General features: G+C 39.2%; 1 protein-coding gene across 3 annotated transcripts in view; it reads left to right on the top strand.

Moving 5' to 3' along the window:
• The first annotated feature begins 6784 nt into the window (after positions 1-6784).
• Positions 6785-10000, top strand: part of LOC119596310 (nucleolar transcription factor 1-A-like) — an 18751-nt gene continuing 15535 nt past the window's right edge. The window contains exons 1-2 of one of the 3 annotated variants that reach the window (XM_037945491.1): positions 6785-7041; positions 9751-9875. The gene's annotated coding sequence lies outside the window, so the exon portion shown is untranslated. Of the gene's footprint in view, positions 7413-9750; positions 9876-10000 lie in introns of all 3 variants that reach the window. The other 2 variants (XM_037945489.1, XM_037945490.1) reach the window with 2 other exon arrangements.

Raw genomic sequence — 10000 nt, forward strand, 5'->3', positions numbered from 1 at the left:
ATATATATATAAAAGGAAAAAGAAGGAGAAGAAGAACTAGCTGACAGTTAATAACATGTATAAATAAACAGAACAAAAAGTAACTTTTTCAGACACTGAAGAAGAAACATTTAATGCAACGCCTTATTCGTGTATGTGGACAGCTCGCGCGTACTCAGCACTGGTACTCAAGTATTTCCACTGTTTTTTCGGCTCATTTTCATTTACTATCTTCCAGCGTTATGAGAGGCTAACGATAAATGTGTTTTCTTTGTTTACTTAAATGATAGGGCAGTTTAGGGTAAACTCTCAAATCCCATAATACAGAAATTATTATTTGCTGTATTTAAAGAAGAAATGGAAATCCCAAATAATACTCTCTTTTTTCGTTTTTATTCTAGATAATACTTCGTGAAAAAAGATACATATTCTTTCTTTATTCCCATAACCAATGATAGTTAATGATGAGTTCATATGAAAGGAACTGGACACTTATTAATAGTAAAGAGTTTTTGTGAATTAAGTACATGTTTCGTTAAAATTCATAGCTTCGTAGGTCATCACTAACACTGAAAAATCCATACTAATTAAAAGTATAGTACATATAATATAACTGTATACTTACAAGAATAATGAGTCTGTGAATTGCGCTTCGAATTATGTTAATTAAAATTTCAGTCATTATCGATATTTTTTACGTAGTAAAATTTGACATTATAGGCAGGATTGACAAGTAGGTGATAAATAATCGTTTGAATTTCTTTACGTAACATATTTATCATTAAACTCGTAAGAGAGAGTATGATTATTTATTTTAACAAAAAGCAAGAATTTACGAGAATAATAAATACACTATGTGTGGTTTTGAGACTTATCAAAAGGCAGATATATGAATAAACATGATATGTAGGAAGTGATCTTTCGAATAAAGCTCCGCAAATACTAAAAATATTACCATTCATTTATTTATATGATAATATTACAATTTATTTATATATACGATAATAATAATGAAGATGATAACAGTCATAAAAGTAACTAATGATATCAATAATAACAATAACAAAAACAACAACAATACTAATAACAATAATGATGATAATGATAATAAAAATAATAATAAATATTATTATCATTGTTATTATCATCACTATTATTACTATTGCTGTTATCATTATAACTATAGTAAAAAGTATAAACATGAATAGTTTTCTTCTAGAACCAGTTTGAATCTTCAGACCCATCAAGTATAAAGATATTCCTCTCGATATCTATCTACTAACGATATATAGCAGAAACAGAAGACGTAATTAATGAATCGTCAAAAAATAAATGTATTATTTTTATTATAATCAACAAATAAATGTGCTAGACATCAAGGGTCACACAGCACTAGGGCAAAATGTGTAGATGTCAAATGTTGTAGAACGCTATAGGATAATAGTGTAGAATGTATTGGCGCTATATCACGAGGAGCTGCATTCGATGCGGCCAGAACTCTACGGAAATTCGTCTGCTAAACGAAGACAAAAGACGGGATCTTGACGTCACTACGGGAATTTTTCCGTAGACAGTACTTTTGTTATTTTTGTGTGACGACAGATGGTTTGATGTAAACAAAAGTATTCAAAGCAATATTAAAACATTTCCAGTGTTTAGATAAAGTAAACATCATAATTGCTGAAACCACCATGGCTTGAACTGATATGATGTGGTAAACCGAATGTCATCCAGGCGGACATTTCAGCCGATGTCACTTAGCTCGGGTCTTCCAGCTGAGCAACTGCAAAGGCAAACCCACAATTCCACAGAATGACTTAAACCCTTCAGTCCTGCAACACACTCACTGCGAAGAGTTGTGTATTTTTTTAGATAAATGAAGTTTGCAGGTTCAATGTCGCCTTTTCTCTAGTTATACATCTAGTACATGTTCTATAAAGAGATGCGGGTACATTACAATGGATAACTCATGTAAATCTTCAATACATAAAGTCTACGTGGAAAGCAATGACCGATCTGTCATAATACCACACAAAATAGATGGTTAGACCATTTCCCAGCTGCAACTCATACGTCGGCTAGACTGTCGATGTATTTACTGTACAGCGATGTATTGGGGCGGAGGCAGAGGGCGACTGCATCGGAACTTACTCTTTTAAAGCACAGGAGTCGACGGAGTTGCCACAATATAATTCATTGGGCTGAACATCTAGGAGATCATTATAATACCCGTGTGTTGATAACAATATGGCAATAATGGTAAGTATATATAGTTTTTTTTTCCAAATGTTGCAATATAACAGTGTAACTTCCTTTTTCATCTGCACAAAAGGATGTTCCCCAATTATGACGAGTAAACGAAGAAATGTGCCTCCCATAAACTAGCAAATAAGTTATCAAAAAGCAAATTTAGTATAGTTAGCGAGGAAACAAAAAACTGCACCTCTGGGTAAACGCGCTGTAGTGGTGCATCATGTTGATGAGGATGAGAACGTCATGAAGAAAGCAGTGGGTCAAGCGGTCGGCGGTACGCGCCCCGCCCAGGCGCGAGAAGTTGCAACTGTCGCCTGGAGGTTACTGCTGTGGCTGGGCACTACGGCGGGTAAGGACTCTGGTTCAGCCGAGTCAGCCCCAGCTGACACACGTGAGCGAGTCGGCATTAGTCGACACAGGCCAGGCTCCCCTCATGGCATAGCCCGGGCGAGGCAAAGCTTCGCATATCGGACTTATCCTTATCTGTCTAACTTTTTCAATATTTCTTTGTAGTCTCACAGGATTGAGTCTGAGGGGGCATCTAACATGGGCGCTCTGAGATAGCTGCACAGAAATTCCCGTTTTGAAATGGAGCAGTGGCAGCCCTTAAAATTGTATTTTCAAATGTGTGGAAGAGAGATTGGCGGCCGTTGATTAAATATACGACGCTCCAAGAGATCCTTCAATCTATTGTTATTTAACGTTTTTGAATTACACATTGCCACACCTTATTAGTGTTAAAGTAGATTTTCCAGTCTACGTCACGCAAGATTCATCTCCTTCTCGAGAAAATATGCAGCGTTCACTGGCTCCTCTTGAATTATTTGTTTCCCAAACGAAGTAGCTACCCCATCTTCGCGTGAAATAGATCCATGTGACATTTCAAATTATCTTATACGACAAATCTACCATAGGGCAGAAATTACTGCTAGGTCGAGGATATCCGACTGAGGTGCAGAAATTTTATGATTGTTAACTGCCAGCAAATAAAACCGTTGCTGGCACATATTTCTTGAATCTGTCAAGGAAACTTATATCTAATTCATTTTATGTTGAATGTTATTACGTTAGCGCTTTACATAATGTATTTATTTTATGTTGTTTTATGCACTGCGTTGAAAAGAATAGTAATATCATATTTTTTAATAAGTACATTTAAATAACATATGGCAATATAAATGTATGTCCAAAATACAACTCTCTCTCTCTCTCTCTCTCTCTCTCCCTCTACGCACTAGTGAAGAGGAGGGTAAAATCAGATGAATTATGGACCAAGCTCGAGATTTTCCATACAGAGGACCTACAGCCACGTAGTATAATTCCAGAAACACAAAAGACCGACTCAGACACTGGTGATAGTGCTGACCAGAACGAAGATTCTGATCAGGAGGAAAATACTGACAACGAAAGTTTCTTCAGCGATAGTAGTAAGGAACACAAATAACAAGAAAGTAAAGCAGAGATTCCTATAACCATCTCAGACTATGACTACACACTTGGCATAACATTTCGGGTACGACCAGCAGTGTGACAGTGATAGCTCGGACAACTCTTTCAAGCCCTTTAAATTGAAGTAAAATCATTGACCGTGTGTGGGCACAGTGATTTCCATCAATTCATTGACGTCAATAAATTGATATCAATTAATTGACGAAAAAACTGATCGTGTGTGGGGCCGTTTACCCTATGACATCGTCCCCTTCACTGTGTAGTACTCTTCCTTAATAAAGAGTCAAGCCGTTATAACCACTATCACTGCCCAATCAGTCATAACCAATGTACTAAGGTTCTTTACCTTTTACTCTCACTCTCTGTCCCTCCCTCACTTCATCCCCCCACCCCTCTCTCTCTCTCTCTCTTCCCCTCCTCTCTCTCTCTCTCTCTCTCTCTCTCTCTCTCTTTCTCTCTCTCTCTCTCTCTCTCTCTCTCTCTCTCTCTCAATGAAAACAGAGACAACAGTGACGACATTTATAACAGCGATTACAACAAAAAAGCAGTGCATCAAATAGGCAATATTGCAATAGTGCTGAACACCATCCTTTGCCTTATCGTAGCAAAGAAAGCATGGGCAAGGATGATCTTGTGCGACCATATAAAAAAAATTGTATGGCCCTGAAGAAATTAATAAGGCTCACAACATCATTTTAGACTTCTCGGACTCTAGAAAACCAAGGAACACGACATTAAAAGGATGATAGTACAATGATTGATCAGTGTCTGAACAATAACAAATTAGTATTCGCAACGACAACAACAAACATTCCAACTACAGATTGGTCACCACCAAAAAAATCCACACCCCTTGTGAAATTTTCCCACAAACCAAGTCACCTAGGCACCCAGACACACAACCAACCAGCTATGATCAATCAAGATATCATCGAAAACAAGACAGACTTGCTGAGTGTTGTGTTTCGTGACCAGCTATCTACCATCAACAAATTGCTTGGCCAAGACGTGATGCCTACTCAGAAGCAGGGATGCGGAGAGGAAGCATCACTCGCATCAGATTCATCTTCCTTCCTCCAAACCTCGTCCTCCTTCCTTCCTCTGCCCACGACCAGTCCTCCTACCAACCCTTCCCTTTGGCATCCCCTCCTCCTGTGAGAACGTCTTATACCTCCACCCTGCAAAATCATGAATACTTACACAATATTTCCCCCCATACAACCTCTACGCCTGTGTCCACCACCCCTGAGAGCACCTCCCCTCACCCTCCCCCCTCGATATCCCCTCCCCTCTTTCTTCACCCCCCTAGCCAGCCGACCCACGAAGGCAAGCGCCTTCCCAACAATGCTGAGGCATCGGTTCCTGGGATGAGAAGCGAGGCATCGACGCAAATAACACCGAGGAGAAGCTATATCAAGAACAGCAAGAGGAAGAACGAAGAAAAAGTCTTCCACCCAACCGCTAGTGGGATGACGCAACACATCAGGTGCCTGGAGTCCCTACCCTCTCTACTACCCCGACTACCCCCTCACCACCACAAGTGCCGACGCTCGTTGTCAACATCACAGAACGACCGGAAGCGCAAGCAAACTAGCAAGAAGGAAGGTTTCGTTACCGTCACCTCCAAAAAAAGGAGAAGAAAAGCACGCGAGGAGCTAAGCGCCCAAACCACTACGAGGTGCAGAACGTCCCCAGGTAGTGCACTTATACATCACAAGTTGTCACCTGACACAGAGGAAGATGACATAGATGACATTCTTGTCCAAGAGTTTGAAAATATATCAAATGCAAGACATATAAGACAAATATAACTCATAAATTTTATTCTAGTTTCACAGTAGCAATCAAAGGCAAAGACATACACCCAGAACTCTTCACAAATTCAGATGTTTTCCCTAAAAATGTAAAAGTATTGAAACAAAAACAAGTACAAGAACGACCAGCTTGTTTGACGCCGTCACACAGTCAGCAAGACCAAAGGTCACATCATGCTGGTCAATCAAAGTAGAACATATCAGTGCGCAATCTCTCCTTGGTCACTTTGAAGAAATTGAAATGATGACCATGGAGAGAGATATCAACATCCTTTGCATTAGTAAGACACGGCTTCATGAAGAAATGTCAAGTAATTTCACTAATATTCAAAATTTCAGTGTTTATAGGTGTGATGCAGGGCGAGGTGGAGGAGTATGCATATACGTAAGGGACACCCTTATATCAAATGAAATCTCCATTACAGCTGTAAATAATACAGCTTTAGAGTACAGTTGTGTAATTGTACAAAGTAGTATGTATACCTCCTTCATTATTGGTACAATATATAAACACCCTCATGCTACAGCGGAATTATTTGACAATCTCGAATAAGTTTTTAGAGAAATGTCAACGAAAAGAAAACCTTTTTTCGTCTGGGTGACTTAAACAAGCAAATGCAAAATGAGCTGAGATCATGAAGAAAAACAAATCAAAACAACTAATAAATAAATGTGACCCCCCTCCTTCCCCGTGTGTGTGTGTTAGTATGTGTGTGTGTGTGTGTGTGTGTGTGTGTGTGTGTGTGTGTGTGTGTATGTGTGTGTGTATGTGTGTGTGTGTGTGTATGTGTGTGTATGTGTGTGTGTATGGTGTGTGTGTGTGTGTGTGTGTGTGTGTGTGTGTGTGTGTGTGTGTGTGTGTGTGTGTGTGTGTGTGTGTGTGTGTGTGTGTGTGTGTGTGTGTGTGTGTGTGTGTGCCCATATGTATACAGTATATATATATATATATATATATATATATATATATATATATATATATATATATATATATATATATATATATATATATATATATATAACCATAACGTACACATACATGTATATATCCACGTGCGCATGTGTTTGCATTTACTGTATACACACATACTTAAATGCACAAATAAAAGGCCTATACACATGCACACTCCTGTTAATATGCATGCGTTGCACATGTGTACACGCTTGGAAGCACGTGTACGCCATGGTTTATCGTAAATCAGCCCATTATCCGAACGGATCGAAGCGAGGGCTTCTTTCTCCAACGCGCCAGCCACGCGTGTTGTCAAAATCCGATTTTCTTTCCTTCAGAGAAAGACAGCGTCTCGCCTGCTATATTTCGTGACGTAACTTGTTGCGTTTGTTGAGTCCGGCGGGCCTCGTGCGGCGCAAGAGGCAGCACGGGATGTAACGGTTCCTCGGCCGCGGCGCAGGGGAGGCGGCGAGGCGGCCACGCGCTCCCCGCCGACGCGCAGAGCCAGCTGCTCCGAGCCCGGCGCCGAGCAGAGCCACGCGGTCGCCTGCGTCAGCGAGCGGAGGTCCTCGGTTCCTCTCGGGAGAATAGGAGTGGGTATGTGTCTGCCGTCGGCATGGTGGTCTTGGGCTTGCTGTTAAGCTAGAGAACGTGAAGCGGTGGTGTAAGAACACGTGGGTTTTTAAAGTTTTAGAATGACCGTTGGTGTATGGCTTGCTGCCCCAATGACGAATATTCCTGATGGGTAGAGAGGCCTACAGGCTGAGGTGCCCCCATAGCACTTGGATCGTAAATCAGTGGACAAGGGCATCAAAGGGGTAGTTGCTATGCAGAAGTAATCACATTGGCTGGACTCTACGGTGCTATACAGTGGCATACCATAGAATGTGAATGAAGGCCAAACTAAGAAATCTTTGGCTGTATACTTGAGGATAACCATATTTCATTCTTTTTCCAGGAATATCCAGGTAAGCCTTCTTTACTACCATGTTGTGGCTTTCAGATACAATTGAAGCTTGCTGTGATCTTTGTTGGCATTCCTATAACCTTGGTCCTACCCCATAGTTATACACTGTCAAGTAGTTATTGAAGCTTTTATGCCCCAAAATCTAATCTGGCACAGTAGAGCTGGGTATGCGTCCATATTTGAAGGTCCATTTTGTATGTTATGAGGGTTTGTCAGCCTTTGCTAGAGTGTCGAGAGAGACTGTGATGATGGGCATGTAAACCACTGGCCGATGGGCAGCGGCTTCTGCGATGGTGCAGAGGCCAGTGGTGGGGATGCGGCTTTGCTTCTGATTTGTTCCTACAACCTAAAGGCATGCTTGGCAATGGCACAGTGTCTAGTTATTGCCGCATTGAAGGCTAATAGGGTTAATGTACTGGTTAATGTTACTGAGGGCAATGTACAGAGATAGAGGGAAATGAACACTGCTATCTTATAGAGCATAAGAAGCAGAGTTATAAACAACAAAGATACAGCTGCTGCAACCTCATATTTACCACGAAATGATGAAAATATCCACAGCATATCGGCTGGCAGAGACTACATCCTAAACACCCTCGCACATAGTTCTTAGTGTCCGTTTTCTGTAAATTGGCACAAAGTGCTAATAAAAGGGGATACAGGGAGGGGCTTGCCCATACTCTCTAGGGAGTAAATATAAGGCAGGAAAGCTTAGGTTTGGATTTTTAGGTTCGCATGAAGCACTGGCTTTGGGACTTTGTCTCAGGAAGGTGCATCTCTCTCAGTAACTAATGCCAATTCTTGGAGGTCTATCAGCCCTTGTTATATCAATAAGGGGAGGTTTATTGGCATATGCTGAATCGTAGCCAGGTGCGCAGGCTTTGTGTTGGCTTTTTGTGTAGTTATAAAAAGTCAGACTTCATTTGCAGTTTTTTAATACAGGGCTCTGTGAATGCTTGTATTTGCTGTGGTCTCTAGCAAAGGCTAACAAGCCTCCATCTGTCTTCAGGAGGTTAATGCTTGGCCTTGGTAGTATGAGCATGGATTAGCAGAGTCTGTCAATGATTATTTCTTTAATCTTCATATTTAAAGATTTTATTCTGTGCTTCTTAAAGTTGTATTTTCTATAACAGTTATCATAGTTTTTGTCTGTTTATGGTTCTATGCTTAAGAGGAGGCTCACCCTTTAATTAAATAATTTTTTTCTCTTTAAATCTTGAATATAACTGGTGATATATCAGTGACTTACTTTGTAGTAAAGATAAACTCGAGAATGTTTTTTATATCTAGCTATGTAGTATTTTCCCACTGCCTAGGACATCTGTCATGTAGGTCTACATTTATAGATTTACAAAGTCTATTATTGGCCAATTAGAATAGACTAATAAGTTATTTGATTGGTTATTGAGAAAATGGAGACAGAAGTACATTGAGATGTGGGGGAGTTTTCTCTTACTGTGGATTATCGCCTTATGGCAACATTGACATTTACGCATGAGATCCTCACTCTTGTGGAATTATGATGTAAGGGTTATTGTTCTTGCTTTTGGAATATGTGTCCTGTCACCCTAAGCAGTGAGGTAAATCTTTTTTTCCGCCAAAAGCACACATATTGGTTAAGTGGTCAGGTGACACTATGGGAGAGGGGGGGGGGAGGGATGGGGGATAATTAGCATATTACACATATCCTGATTTTTTTTTTTTAACTTCTAGAAAAATATAAGACTGCATGTAGCAGTACCATATATTATTTTCAGCAATATTTGCCAAACTTAAGTGAAAATCAATTTATTTGAACTTTTAAAGTTGAATTACTCAAAAAGTCATCTGACCAGAATTGGTTGGAAAATTAGATAATATCTGAATGATAATTTAGGGATTAATGACATAGATTTCCTAAGTTGTTCTTCATTCAAATTATACATATTTTTAAAGTTAAAATCTCTGAGTTTTCACTTGTTATAATTTCAATGATTATTTTTTTCCTTTCATAAAAAAAATCTCATTAATTCCTAGACAAACCATAGAAGTACCCAGGGAAAAAAAAATAGATTTTGATCGCTATCTAGTATGTATCAGGCATTATGTAGGGGTAAGATGTAAAAAAATAAACCTTCTAAAGGTAAGCTCTATGCATAATTTAAATTATAATAAAATGAATACAGAGCAAAAATTTCATATCCAAATATGTCATCAGCATGTAATTTGAAGATGTGTGAATGACATTAAGTCTGTGTTCATAGATATTAATAAATTAGATCCAGTAACTACTTCATTTGGTTAATCTCTATATTATGGACACACTGACCTAGTGCTAATTGAAGGTGATATTCTAACAGAGGAGAAAAAGTTGCAGTTGTCAGTACAAAAAATAATGGCTAGTCAAAACAGAATGGATGCACAGAGCTAGGGCAAAGTGAGGATGTTCCAGAAGAGGACAAAAAGTTGCTGTAGGGAGTTGATGGTAATTTCATATTTCATTATGATGATTCACAATGTAAATATTTACCAAAAGATGATCAATGAAATAAATAAATAAAAAATAATTGAATACATTTTAATAAGATTTTATGGTGCAGTCCCAGCTTA

This window comes from Penaeus monodon, chromosome 37 (assembly GCF_015228065.2).
Source record: "Penaeus monodon isolate SGIC_2016 chromosome 37, NSTDA_Pmon_1, whole genome shotgun sequence".
NCBI lineage: Eukaryota > Metazoa > Arthropoda > Malacostraca > Decapoda > Penaeidae > Penaeus > Penaeus monodon.